Here is a 21484-nt window from a genome sequence, read left to right on the forward strand (position 1 = left end):
TGGTCACGAATAGACTCCTATATGGTTGACTATTTTAAAAAAAAACTGATTACATATAATGATAGAAGCATTATCACAACACAGTGGTGGGTAATATTTATCTAGCAGAACAGTAGTTCATTGAAATTGTGGGGGCTGCGTTCGAGCCTGGTCCACAAAGTATGGAAATAAAAAAAATGAGAAAAAAAAAAAAACGTTTGCAAGTGTATTAAATATAGATGTACATGGGAATAATTCGATAAGTATGTTTTAACTATAATAGGGCTTGTATATTAAAATTGTGGGGGTTGCGTTCGCGCCTGTCCTTCATAAAATGGAAATAGGCCAAACTTTAATAAAGACTTTTCATATATATATGTGTAAGTATACTTTGATAATCATGTTTCTGTTTGAAGAAATCTGGTATGATAAAATTATTGAGTGTTCGTTCGCACCTGACCTCCATAGAATGTACATATGTCACAGAGTTTAACAAGGTTATTTTTTTAATATAGATCCAAAGAATATTGTAATAAGTGTTTGAGTGTTAACAGGTATGGTATAATCCATTATGGAGTGTATCCATTTTATTTTTACTTTTATCATATTTTGCTATTGTTTGATACCCCCAAATTAAACCCAAATTTACAACCCTTCCTTTTCATAACCTATCATACTTTCATAAATCAGAGTCGATTTTCTGTGGGCTGCTTTTGAACCAAGTTAACGATGGGTACTTTGGCTAGTATAATATAAAGATGTGGATATATATATATATATATATATATATATATATATATATATATATATATACCAAAATATATATTAATATATATATATATAATAAAAAGATGTATATATATACATATATATATATATATGTATATATATATATATATATATATATATATATATATATATATATATACAGAGATAAAAAGAGAGAGAGAACAAGATTGTTTAATACGTACAGACACTAGTGTTTTATACTTTCGGAATCATCTGCGCAATGTGCCACGATTACTGCCAGTCGGGAGATTATAACCCAGCCACGAAGGCGCGTTTGACTCCATTAACAACGAACAAACCTCACGACCAACCTTAACCGCGAGAAATATTGTTGAAATTTAAACAGTTATTTTAAATATCTTACGATTCGACCAGAATTATCTATTGAGTATAATCATATGGACTTCTCATGAGAACTTAAGTTACCAACTTCCCTTATAAGTGTAAAGTGCTCAAAGATAAGAACCGTGTTCTTAAAGAGCTGACGATATTCAAGGTTACATAATATAGTAGCATATATATATATATATATATATATATATATATTTACTTTAGATTATTACATAGAATGTTATATATTCTATGTACGCATTGCGTTGCTTTTCTATTCCTAATAGTGTATACTCTTTTACTAAATTAGGAACACGATTTTTGTTAATACATATATATGTACGTATATATATATATATATATACTTCATCACAAGATTCAACAAACAAAAACATGAAATGCAAGGCACACTCGCATGCACATCCATATGCATATACACACCAACACATGAATCAGAACCGACACATTAAAACACACACACGTGCGCGCATACAACCACACACAGACATAACACCCCTATCTATAATACAACACACTGAACAATACCAACCAAACTAAGAACCCCAAAAATAAATATCGAAATAGAATGAAAACACCCCTACCCTTATTTCAGAAGAGCTGATCCTCCCCCCCCTCATACAAACCCATTAGTAACGACCTTGGATCACAGTCACCTTCCTAGGGAAGGAAATATCCTCATAATACTGCAAAAAAGGACACACATTTTCAAACCAATAAAGAAAAACACGCACACACACATCCTACTCTAAAGGAAAAGAAAAAAAAACACAAGCAGTGGGAGAGAGTGAGAGAGTGAGAGAGTGAGAGAGAGAGAAACACAACACAGGAGTGACCACAGCCGACTCCCACAGCCAAATAAAAGAGTAATAAAATTGAACACTCAAATGAATAGTAGCCACTTACACGTTTCCACCCCTAGGAAATACTTCAAATGAACTAGAATATACAATTTTTATATCTCCAACACATTTTGAAAATAATTTCTGAAGAGGACGCTTCACAGAACGTCTGAAACGCGTTAAAAACGATTTAAATGATTTAAAAACATTATTACAATTATCTAAACATAATTCTCAATTAAAAACCAAGACACGGAATAATAAAATAATGTAAAAAATACACATTATTACTGACTACCCCCTTATTAGAATATACATCTTTCTTTCGTTGGAATTTCTTAACCGATTTTATATAAATGTATATATATATATATATATATATATATATATATATATATATATACACACACATACATATATATATATATATATATATATATATATATATATATATATATATATATATATATATATATAAGTGAAAGTGTGTGTCCTTGTGTGGGTGTGCCTGTGTACATTTCCATACGCAATAACTCTGTAAATTTTAAGTCTACAGACTCGAAATCTAACGTAAATGGTAGTGAGATTTGGTAAAATCGATGTAACCGGATTTCGGCCAGAAATTTGGCGATTAACGGGTAAAACTCCAACGGTATGACTTTTGAGAACTCTACCAAATTACTCCGAGAATTTTGGGTCTAAACACTTACATTTTTTGATATAGGTTCCTTGGACATGGATCTAAGGTAATAACTTGAGTTGTGGCCAGAACTATAAATGCTAAGGGGTCATAATAGGGGTAAAAAAAAAAGTGTCCGTTTTTTGGGTTTTTTTTTTCTCAGCGTACACCTCCAAACAGCCGGGCAACGCCGGGCCGAAATGCTAGTATATCTATAAAAGTGAACACGTCAGTGTGTCTGTCCGTGTTTCTGTCTTTGTGTCTGTGTATATTTTCCTACGCAAGAACTCTTTCAATTCTTAGTCTACAGACTCGAATTTAATATACAGGGTACAGAGATTTGGGAAAATGTTTTGGATCGGTTTTCTGCCAGACACTTGTCTGTTTATAGGTCAAAGTTCCACGATTTGACCTTTGAGAACTCTACCAAACTCCTCCAACGGTTTTGGGTCTAAACACTTGAAATGTTAGATATAGGCTCATGTTTAATGGATCTAACTTCATAATAAAACAATTTGAGCCAAAATAATAAATATTAAGGGGGTAAAACATTTACCGTTTTTTTTTTGCTCAACATACACCTCAAAACAGCCGGGCAACGTCGGGCACCCATGCTAGTACATCTATAAAAATGAACGTGTCTGTGTGTGTCTGTGTGTATGTGGGTATACATTCTCCCACGCAATAACTCTGTCAATTTTTAGCCTACAGGCTCAAAATTTGATATATATGATATTGAGATTTGGGAAAATCAATGTCATCGGTTGTCGGCTAGAAATTTTGCGAATGAATGGTCAAATTTCAACTATTTTACCTGTGAGAACTCTACCAAACTCCTCCGACAATTCTGTGTCCACACACTTGAAATTTTAGATATAGGTGTCTTGTACATGGATCTAACTTACTAACTTTATTTGAGCCCAAAACAATAAATGTTAAGGGGGAATAATAGGGGTCAAATTAAAAAAAATTAAAAGAATCGTTTTAGTTTTTTTTTCTTTCTCAGCATACACCTCCAAACATCCGGGCAAGGCCGGGCACCCATTTTAGTATATATATATATATATATATATATATATATATATATATATATATATATATAAACAAAAATGATAATTTTGCTGTATTGCATGTAGAATCTTCTAAATATTTGTTTAAAAAACAAACGTTACGATACATCTTACAAATCTGTGTCGATAAGGGGGGAGAGACGTATTATTATATAACAATATTACTTTAGTTGTATTCAACTAGTTGGCTCCAGATTACCCAATATCGGAATTTTTATCCCAGTTTTTTTTTTTACATCTATGATTGCATCCGTATACATTTAGGACAGTTTTCTTTTGATTCCAGCGAGGTGAAATTATAGTGCTAAGGAATCTGCGAAGAGCTAGCGTATCTACTCGCTAAAATGTGTAAACGTTGCATAAAGAGAGATGATTCCCAAAATTTTGGAAACCCTTAAAAACTCTTATAAGTGTTTGATTATAAAATAGGTAGATCCGCAATCTTCGTATCAGTCAAGTCTTCTATCAATTATGAGTACGTTGCTTGAGAGTGATACATAGATATTTTGTCATTTATACAATAATTTAACATACTGTTCACCGACAAGCAATGTCGTGTCTGTTCTACAAATAAGCAGGAAATATGACGAGTGCGCTATATTACAGGGGCAGTAAGTCTTTTGTCGTCGGTCGTATTTCTAGAACACTAACTCGCGTACGGTTTAGGTAGTTGATAGCTTTTGTATGTGTGGATCTTCTTTTATATTTTTTTTGAAAAGAGGGATTAACTCGAAATATGCTTTCAAAAAATAATTTATTATCTACGCTAGTTATATTAAAGTAGTTGTTGATGGACAGAGATGTGGAGGCTGAAATATTTACGCTGATGTTCTTCTGGGGTAAATCTCTCTTTTCATCAACCATCCCTCAAATCATGTTCGTCCACTTTACGCAGACGATATAATTATTTTTTCCACTTTGCAAATGTCAGCTATTACAAAATCTTTCCGATTATCTTTTTTTCCGATATGATGCCTGTGGCAAAATGGGTTTAAAAAAAGGTGTCCTCTTTATTTATTCGTATTATTTGGATACAACGGACTACTGTTCTCAGCGTGAGTATGATTTTCTCAATGTTTTAGTCGACGTAACCTCCGGCCGTGTTCTGTATCTTCTTGAACTCGGGTATCGGCCTTACAACTGCGCAAGGGGTCCTTGCGATAACCGTGACGCACTTGTTTGCGTTCTTGGAAAAATCAATTGTAAAAACTGATATTATACTAAAGCGTGAAGGTTCAATCCACGGTGTGGGCGACCGAAAAATACAAATTCGAATTACGTTGGACCTCTATCCACTCATGGCCGAGGGAGCAAAAGCGTGCTACACACGTGAAATAAATAAAAGTACCGCTCAAAATTTCGTAAAAATTGCTGAGTTCGACAGAAACATTCTCGGGTATGACAAGATACACCTGGAGAAGGTCAAAGGTTACATCGACCGGAGAGAGAAAATCGGATAGACCAAAATAATACGAATTACGAATCATCATCTCAAAAATTAAGAAACCTCTTTAAATATGCATTGGCTATACACTGCGTGTCAAATTATTAATGAGATAATATTTTTTTACCACTTTCAGAAACTTACCGGTAGTTTCGTATGAAAAGCTTCGGAAACTTTGGCAATGTACACTTTTTGTCTTTTGGTTATATATATATATATATATATATATATATATATATATATATATATATATATATATATATATATATATATATATATATATATATATATATATTAGTGTGTGGGTTAACCTATACATGTGTGTGCCCTTATCTATTTCTATGTGTGCTTTCGTACATATATATATATATATATATATATATATATATATATATATATATATATATATATATGCGTGTGTGAGATAGAAAGAGGGGAGAGAAAGTATGTGTGCGGTTGATTGCTTTTCTTGAGGATACGAATACAGCTTTATGTATGCCGTCATTTTCTTTATCAATCATATACAAACTTCACAATCCAATACAGAAATAAATGAAAAAGCATTGATTCCGAGGTAATTGTATTTCTAATTTTAAATTCCAAGATTGAATATTTTGAGTAATACGGATGCTTTCTTCTTATTTTACATTTAACTTTCATTATTTTTTGTGCTTTCATGAAAGGCATTAGAACAATAATATTCACACACACACACACACACACACACACACGCGCGCGCGCGCGAACACACACATATATACAATTGCGTGTATATATACATATATATATATATATATATCAATTTATATGAATATACACAAGAGATTTATATGTGCACGTCATAATATGTGTAAAAGTGTGCGCGTGTAACCTTTTACGTCACAGCGTTCCATATTTTAGACAAAAGCATTGAAAAGCAGAAAAGAATATTTGAATTAAAATCTATACAGAAAGAACAAAATAAAAATGGATCTATTCTAACAAACAATTAGCTTTGAAAATGTCTGCTTTCTGTAAACGTTCTTCGTCTTTTTTATTTAAATTTTTACTATGCACTTTTATGGAATGTTTCTCTTTGTTCTACAGCAAAGTGTTTGTGCTAATAATTAACCTTGACCTTACTCTATCATTTTAGGCTGATGAAAGTATTCTCGATATTTTCTTTTCTCTAAAACGCTTCTATATTTTCACATGGGTATTATTTTCCCAACAATACAAAGGTTTAACGGCAGGTGTAACAAGAGATCGTTTAGATATTAATTAATGTTAAAAAAAAATCATGAAATTTACAGTAAAAATAACAGAGATTCAAAGATTGCTCTTTTTTATTGATTTTTACGAAAAGCACGACAAAGCTATTTTCATGTAAGCAGCTTCTATTTGGAATACAGGAATACCTGTAGGGACGTTAAAAGCAATGCCAACCCAAATTACACTTAGACTTTTCATGTTATTATACTACGGGAAGCAAGGACCAGGAAGGGAATTCCAAAGTTTAGCAATTCAAGGAAAAAAAAAAACTCTTCGTTCTGAAGTGTTTCATCATCTATTGGTCTCTACAGTGTAAGGTTGAGATTTTGCTTCTTGGCTGTTTTGTTAGGTTTGTTTACACCGACTAAAGGTCTAAAGTGCCTGGAATTCATTGAAGCACGTTCAATTAAAATACATGTAAAACCCACAAAGACGCCCAATTTGTCGATGGGATAGAGTTTGAATTTGTTGATTTTGCGGATCTATTAGAATAGCGGTTCTGTTTCAACCTTTCTATGAATGCGTGATTTGTGTCGGATCCACCCAACCTTATAAGTAGCAACAACACTTCGTACATAGGGGAATCGCGGCTATGTAGACGTAAGGGATACTTTCAGGCGTGAGTAACTTTTAAACACCGAAGCGAGAACCTACATTCTTAGTAGCAGCTTGGGCAATGCACACAATTTACTTCTTCAAATTCATGTTGTCTTTGACCATTTCGCCAAGGAGTGGTGATGGAAAGCCTCTGGGCCGTGTTCGATTAACCATGGCTATCAGTGGTTGAGAAAGTTGCTTGTAATTATTAAAGAAACTAAGGTCACAAGCATTAACTGTTATCATCTATCATTTCCCTATTCCACTACACCCTGGAGGTTTTCTTTTAAGGTTTCAGTAATAACTTTAAATGCCCTTGCATCTGTTTCTGCTAGTACATGTTATAGAGTGTAGTGTCATCAGAATGTATTATTTTATCAGGAAGGCTTCTATGAATATCAAGAATAATAAAGCTCCAACAATCGATCTTGTGACCCACCTGTTTTATATTATGCTGCTGTGCCGTAAAACCATCTAGATAAGCCTGGATGTGCCTCGTCTTTAAGAAGGTTTTGCTTAGTTTAAGTATCCAACCAGTAAGATCATATGAGTTGATATTCATGATAAGACTATCGTCTTATTCAATGTCAAGGGTTTTATACCTTAGTTCAAGTTGACCGTTTCTAGTTTCATTCCCTGGTGAAAGTCAGGGTGTCCCAAATACAGACTCGAATTACATAGATGCGCCAGTCCGTGTTCTTACAGTAAATTAGATGTTAAATTGGTTAGTAGCAGTCGAGGTGTGTATGTTAGTTTTATTATATTATTCAATTGGAATTAATTATGGAGATGAGTATTATATATTAATTTTATTTATTGCGGCCACAGAGACGTCGAATCCATACAGTTCCAGATCTGAAGAAAATGGTTTCAATCCTTCCCAAAGCCGGCCAGAGTCTTACTTAACCAAAACGTGGTGAGACGATAACAACTACGGAAGGCAGTAAGTGCTGGGGATGCAGTTAGGAGATTATGAGTTCCTATCACGTCGTAGTTACCACATGTTTTAGTTTTATCGTATTTTTAATTGAGCTGTCATTTTATTTAATTGTATCAGTTTGGGAGGAAGAATAGTGTCAAAGTGGATGTTAATAATTCCACACATTCAATTCAAGTACACCATCAGCCGACTCTTCATCCACATTATTGTTGCATCGGGGAATAACATCAGATGAGGGCAACATCCTTTTCTATGCGCGGCAAGGCAGTAAAAGTCTTCTCGGTATTATACAAGAGATGATAGAGCAGCCGCTCTAAGCGCTACTAACGAATTAGGTTTCTTGCACTCTCAGCAGGCAGACCAACTGTCAAACCGGTATCTTGAGACCTGCCAGACGGCAATGGCCAATCCAATCCCCTGGACATTTGTTGAAATCAACCTTTCCAAACCTTCTCATTTTAAAAGATGGGGGTGAGACGGGAATGAAAAGAATACGGCAATTACACTATTCATGACGCAAGTCTAATAACTGGGTTTCTTTCCTGAGTCCCTGTTATTATATCTCTACTTCTTGCTGACATATAAAAAAAGAATATGAAAGCAGGCAATAGAAGCGCTTACATATTTCTTCAGTCATGTGTGTTTGGAAACCGGTAGTTTATTTGAATCGGCTCTAGGTAAGTGGCCGTCCCTTCAGTTTCTTTGGTTCCAAAACGTATGAAGTAAGTAACACAGGTTTTTCATTTTACCAAGCTCCTTACAATTATATGTAAACGCATAATTTCTACGTTTTTTTAGTTACTACCAGTGTCGTTCCAGAAGGAAATCTCTAACATTTTAACGCGGAAATGTGAAGCGCTACGAAGACGGCTCTAATACCATTACAACCTGCAATATATTGTGATCGTAGACTTAAATTTCTTATAAAATAACCACCATTTTAGATGCACGTTTCAATAAATTCATTGTAACCTTCGCTTCTGACGAACGCCCGTGACGGGAGTTAGCTTTTAGTGTCTCACACCGAAAATACAGGGTCACCCCTCAATAAAAACGGGCCCCAACTCTAATTAGGCCCCGCTTCTTAGTGTTTTGTCCGAATGAAATGAAATTTTGGTCATTACTAGTCTATTATATTCAAAACATCACATCAAAATACTAGGGTCTTTGGACATTTTTCTCCGTTCTATAGCATATGTTCTAGATGGCCTCCATTTAACTTTTTTTTTTGGTGGGGGGGACACCCTATATATGCGACAGCGGCATGAACTTTCAAGTCATGGATGCGTAAGTTTAGTCATTATAATAAACAATTTGCCGATTTCTTTTATCTATTTGAGCGGGAGAAAAAGAGGAGCCATTTCATTTAGAACTCCTTTCTGTGCTGTTTTTGCAACGGTTTCGTATGTAGATACTATATAGATATAAGTATTTATACAAAAGAGTCGCAGCCCTTTACTTAATTATTGCGTTTCATGTCGTATGTTTAGAAACGGGCACGCCAAATTAAACAAAACACAAATTAGTAACAAAATTAAAGGGTCACAATAACGTTGTTTTTCTCTTTCTTCTGATATATATTATCCGCCATGTATTTGTCTTCATTTTCCTTTTTTTATTCTATTTAATATTTAATCTACAGTCTTTTTTTTACTTCTTCGTTTTCCCCCTCCTTATAATTTCTTCTATTATTTTCCCATTTTTCATCTTCTCTTTCTCCGTTTCCTTCCCTTTATTTGTTTCTTTCTTTTTTCTCCTTTTTTTATTTTCCGTTTTAATTCTTTCTTTTTTATTATGCTGTCGTTTTAATTCGTTTACATCTTCTTTTATGACTTCACCATGAGTTTTTTTTTTCTTTTTTTTATTCCTTTTTTATTTTCTCTCTTCGTCCTCTTCTTCTTCTGTTTAATATTTTTCATGAGTTATCCATAAATTAAATGATTTCCTGTCACATGAAGGTTGCCATCCGATGAAGCCGAAGGATTTTCACGCAAAAACATATCCGTAAAATGAACCTTGGTAGCATTTTACTAATCAATCTTTAATCATCGTAAGTGTTCTTCTGGGCTTATATCTTTGCCCACTCCTGTCACATTTTCACAACAGGACATATTAAATATTTATGTTTTCCTTTTCTGTTGAAGTGTGAAGCACTGTTAACGATGAACCTTTCCTGTAGACAATGACACTATGATTTCTTTTATTTTATTTACAAAGAAATTAAAACTTATCAAGGCTAAGAGATCACTTGAGGATAAGAGATAAAATTGGTCAAAAGGACACTATCATAGTAATCATTAGAAATGTAAACTTGGTGAATTGGATTACTTCAAGGGGAACGGCTGATCAATGATTTGTTTGCATTGGACTTGAAACAACCATATTATAGCTGGAAAGCAGAAAAACGGAGGAGTGTTCTGCGGATGTTTTGTCTAAGAAATAGGTTTTGATCATGGAATCTACGTTCAGGTTTAGACACAGATAAAGATTGGGGGAAACTATTGATAGGGTGTACAGCCTAACTAGTGTTTCTCGTGGATGTTTGGCGAGATGAGTTATAGATTGGAGCTCAGAGGAGCACTTGCAGGGATAATAACCATAAAACAGAGACAGCCTCGCAAAATCTCTTCTGTGAGATAGAGATTGCAGGGAAGAGGTTACAATCACGTTTATTATTATTATCATTATTATTATAATTATCATTATTATTATCATTATTATTAGTAGTAGTATTATTATTATCGTTATTATTATTATCATCATTATCATCATTATTATTATTATCATTATTATCATTATTATTATCATTATCATTATTATTATTATTATTATTATTATTATTATTATTATTATTATCGTATTGCATTTTATATTTGGTTACAATTACTTTGTATATTGTTTTTTTATACCTCACGCGAAATTCTATGTACAGAGTTTATGTTCAATAAACATCCGAGAAAATCGTTTTCAAGTTCATTGTTAAAATGCCGACTGAGAAAACTGATCCAAATAATAAAATAACTGTGTTTTCCGAAATCTAACCAAGAAATGTATATTTTTTGTTGTTGTTGTTGGGGTGGAATTTCACCTTTGAAACACACATTTGTCTTTGGCTATTTATAAATTTAGAATCTGTAAATTATATTCATTCCGAGGGAAGAAGAAAGAAGAAAAGTTGAACCAAGTATAAATAGGAGCGTGATATTAATGAAAAGGAAAATCGCTCGGATATGATGACGCACACAAAATAAGCACATAAAAAAGAAGAATGAATATTGCTTTTACGGAAACAGGTAAAAATAAATACACTGAATGGTTTGATATTGAATGAGAATTATATCTATTCATTCGGCAATTCCCTGCTTAATTGCTGAGCATTGGAAAAATAAATATGTTACATTAATTTCCCTTACCTATTTACTGTGAATTGTTAGAAATACTGAGCGTAACGTATTTAAAACATATACACTAAATCAGAACAATTAAAGAGCTGTGATGCATCGAAACACGGGTGAATATATACAGTACTTTAGCTAATTGCACCAAGTAGCCTAAACTGCTCGTTTGGCAACGACGCACATAAAAAGTACTTTATATATATATATATATATATATATATATGTATATATATATATATATATATATATATATATATATATATGTATGTATGTGTATGTATGTATATATGTATATGTATGTATGTGTATGTATGTATATATGTATATATATGTATGTGTATGTATATATGTATATATATGTATGTGTATGTGTGTATATATGTATATATATGTATATGTATGTATATACATATATGTATATGTATGTATATACATATATGTATATGTATGTATATACATATATGTGTATGTATGTATATATATGTGTATGTATATATATATATGTATGTATGTATATATGCATATGCATATATATATGTATATATATGTATGTATATATGTATGTATATATGTATATATATGTATGTATATGTATGTATATATGTATATATATGTATGTATATATATGTATATATATGTATGTATATATATGTATATATATGCATATATATATATATATATATATATATATATATATATATATATATATATATATATATATATATTAAAACACGCATCAAATGCGCTTAAAACCAAATCACAACGTAACATTAGGAAAATACACAAATGCTTTACTTGTCTGAAATTTATCCCAAATATATTTCGGAGGCAGATTTCATCTTCAGTGTTTCGTTTCTTTTCTTTTCTTTTTCTTTTTTTCTTCTTCCTTGCCATGTTGTCAATTTGGAGTAGGGAGTGTTTTTATAGAGCCGATTTTGTTTCAAGCGCACTTTATGCGTATTTTATCTTATTCAAATTAAAACAACGTTTCCATTGAGCTCTTATTCTTGACATCATTCTCGCGGTAGCTACGCACAGTTCAAACATTTCAAAATACAACCGCCAGATACTACACGCGGCTCTTTAAAAACAGACTTCCTTCTCCAAATTTACAACATGGCAAGTAAGAAGCAAAAGAAAAAAGAAACAAAACAATACACTGAAGACAGAGTCTACCTCCGACATATATTTGTGATAAATTTAAAACACGTAAAATATTTGTTTATTTTCCTAATATTATGTTGTGGTTTGGTTTCAAGCGCATTTGATGCGTATTTTATTTTATTCAAATTAAAACAACGTTTCTATTGAACTCTAATTCTTGACGTTATTCTTACGGTACCTACGTACGGTTCAAACATTAAAAAATACAACCGCCAGATACAACGCGCGGCTCTATAAAACAGAATTCCTACTCCAAATTTACAATATAGCGAGGAAGAAGTAAAAGAAAAAAAACCCACCACACTGAATATGGAGACTACTTCCGAAATATATTTCTGATAAATTTCAAACAAATAAACTATTAGTTTATTTCCCTAATATTATACTGTGATATAGTTTCAAGCGCACTTGATGCGTATTTTATTATGCATTTATATATATATATATATATATATACATATATATATATATATATATACAAATATATAATACATATATATAAATATTTATAAATATATATAAATATATAAATGCATATATATAAATATATAAATACATATATAAATATATATATATAAATATATATGTATATATATAAATATATATATATAAATATATATGTATATATAAATATATATAAATACATGTATTTAAGTCTATATACATAAATATATATATGTATATAAAACAATATATATAAATATATATGTTAATATATATATGTATATTAATATATAAATGTATATATATAAATATCTATATAAATATATATAAATATATATATAAATATCTATGTAAGTATATATATATAAATATACATACATAAATATATATATATATAATTTATATATATAAATATATATATAAATATATATATAAATGCAAATCTATAAATATATAGATGTGAATATAAATATATAAATATATATATAAACCTATATATATATAAATATATATATTAATCTATATATATAATTATATATGTAAATATATATATGTATAAATATATGTATATAAACATATAAATATATAAATAGATATATATAAGTATATATATAAATATATACATAAATATATATATATATATATATAAATATAATATATATACATTAATATATATAAATGTGTATATAAATGTATATAAATATGTATATCAATATATATATATATATAAATATATATAAATATATATAAATATATTTATATAAATATATAAATATATACCAATATATATATATATAAATATATAAATATAAATGTATATATAAATATATATATATATACACAGATATATATACATATATATATATATATATATATATGTATATATATATATATATATGCCAAACAGATCGTATATATTCAATGAATGTACTATATCTCTTTTTGATTTTTTTTTCTTGTGTCAGTACAGAGCGATTTCGATTGCGATGTTTTAATAAGTTAAGCATATGTTGTCAAATGAATTTATTGCTTTAGTGGTGGATTACTTTACTCTGGACAGACGATATATACCAACTGTAAGGGCGCCTGCATGAAAAAATCATTGTGGAAAGAGTTTTGCAATCTCAAACAACACCTCTCCTGAGTCGACATTGTTAAATACAAGTTACAAGTTGAGTGCTGTGTAGAACGACTGAAAAAAAATGTCGAGATAAGCGGAGAGCACATACAGCGGTTAGAATTCCCAGCGGTCACGAATCTCGTACTACCCATAACTTAAGGTATCTGACGAGAACTGGTGTGTCCACGCGTTTATGCGGTATATTATCTGTTGCTTAGAACACATGGTCTGCACGTACAATTACTGATGTTAACTTACATACCATCGCTGTTTATATATTACTAAATATGAATCCAAATTTTATATAGTTTAATTCTTACTTTGATTATATATTTAATGCTTAACTTGAGTTTAATATATTAGCAGAAGCGTGTGGTTTTATCTTTGCGCCCCCTGTTTATTTAAAAAATAATATGGCTCGGTAAACATGTTGTTTTGGTTACTTGTTTGTCTTCTACTTTCTTGCCATGTTCTAACGTAGGCTAGAAATTAGAAGAAAAATAAAACGAAAACAAAATAACGTGGATGGAGTTTGGTTACGAAATACATTTAAATTATAAATTTTAAACGAGATTATTATATTTTGTTGCGATTTGGCTTTCAAGCACACTTGATGCGTATTTTATTTTATTGCAGAATAGTGTTATTCTCTATGCGCTAATGAAGCAATGATTGTTCAAATTATAATTTAATCATCAATTCTATTCTTATTTACCAAAATACGCGGTTTAAGTAATTTTACGCAGAGAGTTACCAATACAATTTTTTAAAACTGTCTTTCTCATAACAGCATACTATAATAGTATAAGTTAGGCCTATTTATTCCATCAACACGAAATTAAATATCACTACTGTTATATACAAAATACTGTGTATGTATGAGAGATTTATTTTCTCATAGGTTCCGAAACGACTGACTGTCATTTGGAAATTTCACAGGAATGACATTTACATGGCTAGCAGTTTGCTTGGATATGTTTTGTACGGAGGTTAATCCGATAAGCATTGAAAATAAAAATATACGATCTTAAATATAATCTCTTTTCTCTCATAAATAAAAAAGAGAATTATCACAGGGGGCTAATTAACGCCGTTCAAGGGAAATAATAAATCTCAAGAAATCATTTTTACTTTACAATATCGGATTTATTTTCAGCTCGATTTATAGCTCTGTTGTGGTTTATTCGACTAAAGATAGAATAATTTCCCCGTTCAAACCCGTGTGTATCTCACCATTTTGTTTCATTTTTTGCGGTACAAAAAGAGGCACCATTTAAAATCGCCGCAAATCATTTCGATTGAATAGTATATAACAACATCTCAAACAGAATTGTCTTTTTAAAGGCCTTCACCGTCAAGCCAAACTATCACCTGACGTTGTATTCTAAACCAAAGCAGACGGAATTTGAAGAACGACATCATTATTATTATTATTTTTTTTTTTGTTGCTGTTGCTGTTGCTGTTGTTGTTGTTGTTGTTGTTGTTCGAATTAATACAACGGGAAATTTATCCTTGTAAAAGATAATAACCAATAGCTGATCTATGCTATTATATATACATACTCATTCTGCATAAATGAGAATATATAATGTTTCAGCATATTATACGATCGGGCAACGCCTGACGGCCAGCTAGTATCTACTAAATGTCGTATGCCATACTTTACTCTTTACACCTAAGAAATATATTAAACGCGGAGTGAATATTGTCGGTGTAGATTTCGATAATGTTATGGAAGATGTTAAGCGTAATCTAACCGTTTCGTTCGAACAATAAGAATCGAGAAAGACAATAGAAAGTTTTAGCATTTCTAAATGTGCCGTCAACGAGGGATAATATCTGGAGACAACAATGGCCGTAATTTTAATAGCAGCTGCTATGCTTAAACGGAGCAGACATTTTTAAGACGGCGATAAAACCATTCTGGCGGCGACTGGCCGGACACGGACGGAAAGCTGGGAAATAAATGCCTGGAGACGATCGCGAGATAGTGGAATGCAGGTCATCTAAAATTAAACGGGCCTTTCCGTTCGATGGAATGAGTAGCGTGTTCGCTCTTAAAGAAGACGAGGTAAGATTAGTAAAGATCGATATGATGATAGAAATTAATTAATTAAGAATATTTAAGAATGTACAGGCAACACATAGCTCTTGATCTGAAGGTGTAACACAGCATTTGTTTACCGGAAGTTATTTATTTATTTGCAGTGAATGCGCATATTATATTAACGTTAAAAAGAGGTTTAATATTAAAATAAAATGAGTCGGAATAATTACCCCATAAACTTGAACGCACATGCGAGAGGATTGGAGCTTGGTTAAGTGGATTTACAATATTCTATGTATGCAGTGACGCAGGTTGTCATTGTAATCGACGCAATCAATGGCCAGTGCTTTATGAAGGTACGTAGGAGGCCGGGGGGGGAGTGGAGATACATTTTACGTGTGACTCAGATTCGTTTATGTAATAACCACTATAAAATTAACCCAGAATATATAAACGAAAATCCGTACTCAACTCACAAATATGAAAAAAACATCCCTCTTATAGATGTGATCGATTTCACTTATCGGGATCCGCCTAGTGAGACAACCATGACGTCCACAAAAAGGGCAAAATTTATGATAAAATAAAATGGAAATGGCATTTCTCCTAGTAATTGTCTGTATTTTTGAGATGAGGTGTTTTCATTTATTGATATTGTTGGACTGACTTCCTCATCTTGGTTGTTATAGGCACAACGTTTCGGCCGTTTTGCCATCCGGCCTTCATCGGGTGTTTTGTTTCGAACTGGGGAATCGTTTGTTAGGAGTCTCGAACCAAACCCTTTATTATTATTACGGGGGTACCGTGTTCGGACTCCAGATAGGCTCTGGGACGTAGTTGATGATTCTCTGTTTTGAATGTTATTTTTCACTGCCTTCGTTCAGGATTGAACTCAGCACCTTGAGGTAACTGTATATTTTTTGATACAACGTCTAGGACCACTCGGCTATATGTCACTAGGAACGAAGGCAGTGAAAAGTAACATTCAAAATAGAGAATCAGCAACTATGCCCCAGAGCCTAACTGGAGTCCGAACACGGTACCCCCGTAATAACAATAAAGGGTTGGGTTCGAGACTCCTAACAAACAGTTTGCCAGTTCGAAACAAAAGGCATGATGAAGGCCGGCGGGGAAAACGGCCGAAACGTTGTGCCTATAACAACCAAGATGAGGAAGTCAGTCCGACAATCTCAATAAATGAACCATTTCTCTTGGTCTTAGATAAATCTCCCTGACCAAAGGACATGCTGCGAAACATAATCAGCTAAGTTTTACAATTCTGAACGTCTAAGTTTCCCTATTAACTACTCTTTGCGGATATCACAAAACCGTTACGCGTTAGAAAAATTAAACTAATATGTTTTATTCAATGTCTCTTTTATAAATAATTACTTTACATTTATGCGAGTAATAATTGCTTATATTAAGCACAGAAATACAGGGTGGAACGATGAAATTCTTGCCCGAAATGAAACAACGATACAACTTTATTTTAAAAGTTTATGGAAAAAAACAATTCATGTAACTGTATTATGTGGGAGAGCTTATATCTATTCAATGTAGCTGCTTTCAGCCATAATCACAGCTACGACACGGGTCCGGAACTCGGGTTATGTCTTTTCCACAAGCGCCGGCGGGAGCCAGGCGAATATTCCGCAGAGGGCGGATAATGTTGGCGTTAATATTATGGAAGATAATGTTGGTGATGTTCTCTAAGTATGACGAAACGAATTAGTACAGTAAGTTCAGGTCGAGTAAGGATAGTGATCGAAGTGTACAAAGTTGTCGCAATCGTTCTAAAACCATACCTTCGTCTATTTGGACATGTGGGTCAGCGTCGATTCCTGCTGGCACACCTAGGTTCTCCGGTGGCCATCTGATTACACCAGTAGATGATCAAAGTTTCAAGCAAATCAAGTAACACTTTGGTGTTGAATTCAAGCCGGTTTCAAAGATGCGACATGGCATGACATGGCCTTTACATGTAACCATGGCAGAGACAATAACGGTTGTTGGAATCTTCGTTGAGCTTGGATCTAAAGAGTTGAACTGGTTTGATTTGAATTTTTAGTGCGTTGGATCAGTAGCGAGCATGAGTTCTACCGCGACGCATCTCCGATCTAAATTGTTAAACATTGTGTCACTTTAGGATATGACAGACATTTTCTATTGCTCTTGAGATATGTAAAAACGAGCAAACTAATAGATGCTCTGCAACAGAAAAAATGTGTTTTCATCAAACAGAAATCGAATCATGTTGAGAATAATGTGATCGTTCCACCCAGTATATATATATATATATATATATATATATATCTATATATATATATATATATATATATATATGGATATATATATATATATATATACTATGTATATATGTATATGTATACACTATGTATATATGTAAATATGGATATATATACACTATGTATATATGTATATGTATACACTATGTATATATGTATATATATGCATATATACATACATATATATATATATATACACATATATGATGATTGCAACGTCTTGTCAGACGAGTGCCACTCCCTCAGACATTTTAAATCCATGAGCCCAAATGCCTGAGGGAGTATCTATACAAATATGATGTTACAGAGTCTTAGCTTTGTACGATAGCTAAGTCTCTCTCTCGGTTCAAAACGTTGAGATCCAGCAACAAGCAAGAGCAAGATAGCCAGCAACAAATTAAACTGCAGACCAGCTTAATGCGGGTAATGGTCTTCCGCTTTATGGTTTTTTAAATCAGAGATTTGCTTCTCCTAGAAAGGTTGCCTTCACCACGGCTTACAGGAGCACTCTCCACCCCAATACACATATACACACACACAAATATACACGGTGCTAGTTGACCGTTGACCCAGAAAAAGAGTTCATTCGCCCTTTGGAAGGTCTTGTTTTTAATCTTTCAGGGAGACTAGCCGCCTTCCTCACCAAACAAATCTGGTGGGGGAACCAGTTTAGTCGCCGGTGACCCGACCATGAGGCAGGTAGTACTGGGTTACATGGTACCAGTAGCACATGACATGACCTGATACACATATATATACATATATATATATATACATACATATATATATACACACATGCATACATACATATATGTAAATATATATATATATACATATATACATATATATATATATATAGATATATATATATACATATATACACATATATACATAATTATATATATGTATATATATATACACACATTAACCTGCTAATATACATACACATACACACACTCTTGTAAACATATATATATATATATATATATATATATATATATATATATATATATATATATATATATATATTATCACATAATCGCCGCGTGAGCTGAAGTGTTTTAGAGAGAAAACATTTAAAAATTTTAATTACATTTTTTTTTTTCTGGGGAAAAATATCTCCTCTTTTTATTTTGCTTGTTTGTTTAATTGTCGCCAAGGCAAAAGAGAAGTTAAAGAAAGAGAGGGTGACCCTGAAAGGAGGGGAAGAAAAGGCATAGGGGCAGCTCAACTAGTCTTATACTCCCTTTCAACTCGTAAAGATGAGTCAACCCATTTTGAAGATCATTTTCTATGTGCTGACTGTCTTACCCATTTCGGTTCCGGTTTTCTTACCGCAAAAAATGAAAAAGAAACCAAAGAAAGACCAGCAGAATACGCATGAAAAATTAGAATACATATATATATATATATATATATATATATATATATATATATATATATATATATATATATATATATATATATATATATATATATATATATATATAGGAAGCATCCACACACATACTCGTCAATGACACTAGACAAGCAACAACCTCAAGCAAGGATTGACACCCGATCGTCCAAAAAGACACTCGTATATTCTAACCAATGCGCTATACGATTACTGCTATGGAGGCAATGAATTTACAATGGTTTTACCTTGTCCAAATACCTAAGCCACATTTGTTTACTAAAAAGCATCGCTTCATCCGCTAATGGTAATTTGTATACCACTTCCCTAATGCTCAACCTAAGATAGGGTGCATTATAGTCATCCATAGTGTTGGGCATTTCCTCATACACGCATTCTCGAAGCTAGTGTAATTGTTATTTTCCTTCACTCAAGTATGTATGTTTTTGTTTTTGTCTCAGCCCAAATATTTTTTTTACTTACAACAAGCCACCTGTTTAGAAACAAACATAATGCACGCATGCCCACACCTTGTTTTATGTGTACATATATATATATATATATATATATATATATATATATATATATATATATATATGCATATTAATATACACATATACATATATGAGAATATATATATGCATATATATACATATATATATATATATGTATATATACATATATAGACATATATAGACATATATAGACATGTATACATATATCTATACATATATATATACATATATACATATGTACATATATATACCTATATTTATATATATATATATATATATATATATATATATATATATATATATATTCTTAAGAAGCTTCAAATAAAAAAAAATGCAAAAATAAAAATAAAGAATGCAGTTTAAATTCCCGGATGGAAAAATATATTAACTTTAACCTATCGCAGACATAGAACCTACATAATCCAACTTTTAAAATGTTTATAATGACAAAAGAGAATTCATTTATATAATGGTGAAGAAAAAAAAGCCTTTACTAAAATTGTTAACTAGAAACAGACTTAACATTTGCATTAGCCGATTTCGCAAAAGTATTCAATTTTAAACCAGAATTTTACTACATAAGGATGAAAATAGAAAACCTTAACTAAAATTTTGTAAATAGAAAACAGGGACCATCAGCTGCTGACCATGTAGCTTTTTCGGAGATTTAAAAACAGAACAGCTGTTTAATACATGGATCTCTAGTGGATAATACCATTTCCCCAATAAAAATGTAAAATGCATATATATATATATATATATATATATATATATATATATATGTATATATGTATATATATATGCATGTGTGTATATATATGTATGCATGTATATATATGTATATATGTATATATATATATATATATGTATGTATATATATATGCATATATACATATATATGTATATATTAAAAACAATACAATAGGTCAGAAAATCATTGGAACCGTCGGTTTCAAGCCTAACATGAGGAGGGCAATATAATGGTAAATAATGTTAGGCTCTCGTGATCCATATTAGGAGCTTCTGTACATATTTAAATAAATATTAAGCTCTTATATAGAAAACCTTTTTCTGTGTAATTGAGCACATTGTTGGAATTCCTTCCCACAAAAGAGTAAACAAATATATATATATATATATGTATATATATA

The sequence above is a fragment of the Euprymna scolopes genome, chromosome 31 (genome assembly GCF_053919585.1).
Source record: "Euprymna scolopes isolate OS-2025 chromosome 31, ASM5391958v1, whole genome shotgun sequence".
NCBI lineage: Eukaryota > Metazoa > Mollusca > Cephalopoda > Sepiida > Sepiolidae > Euprymna > Euprymna scolopes.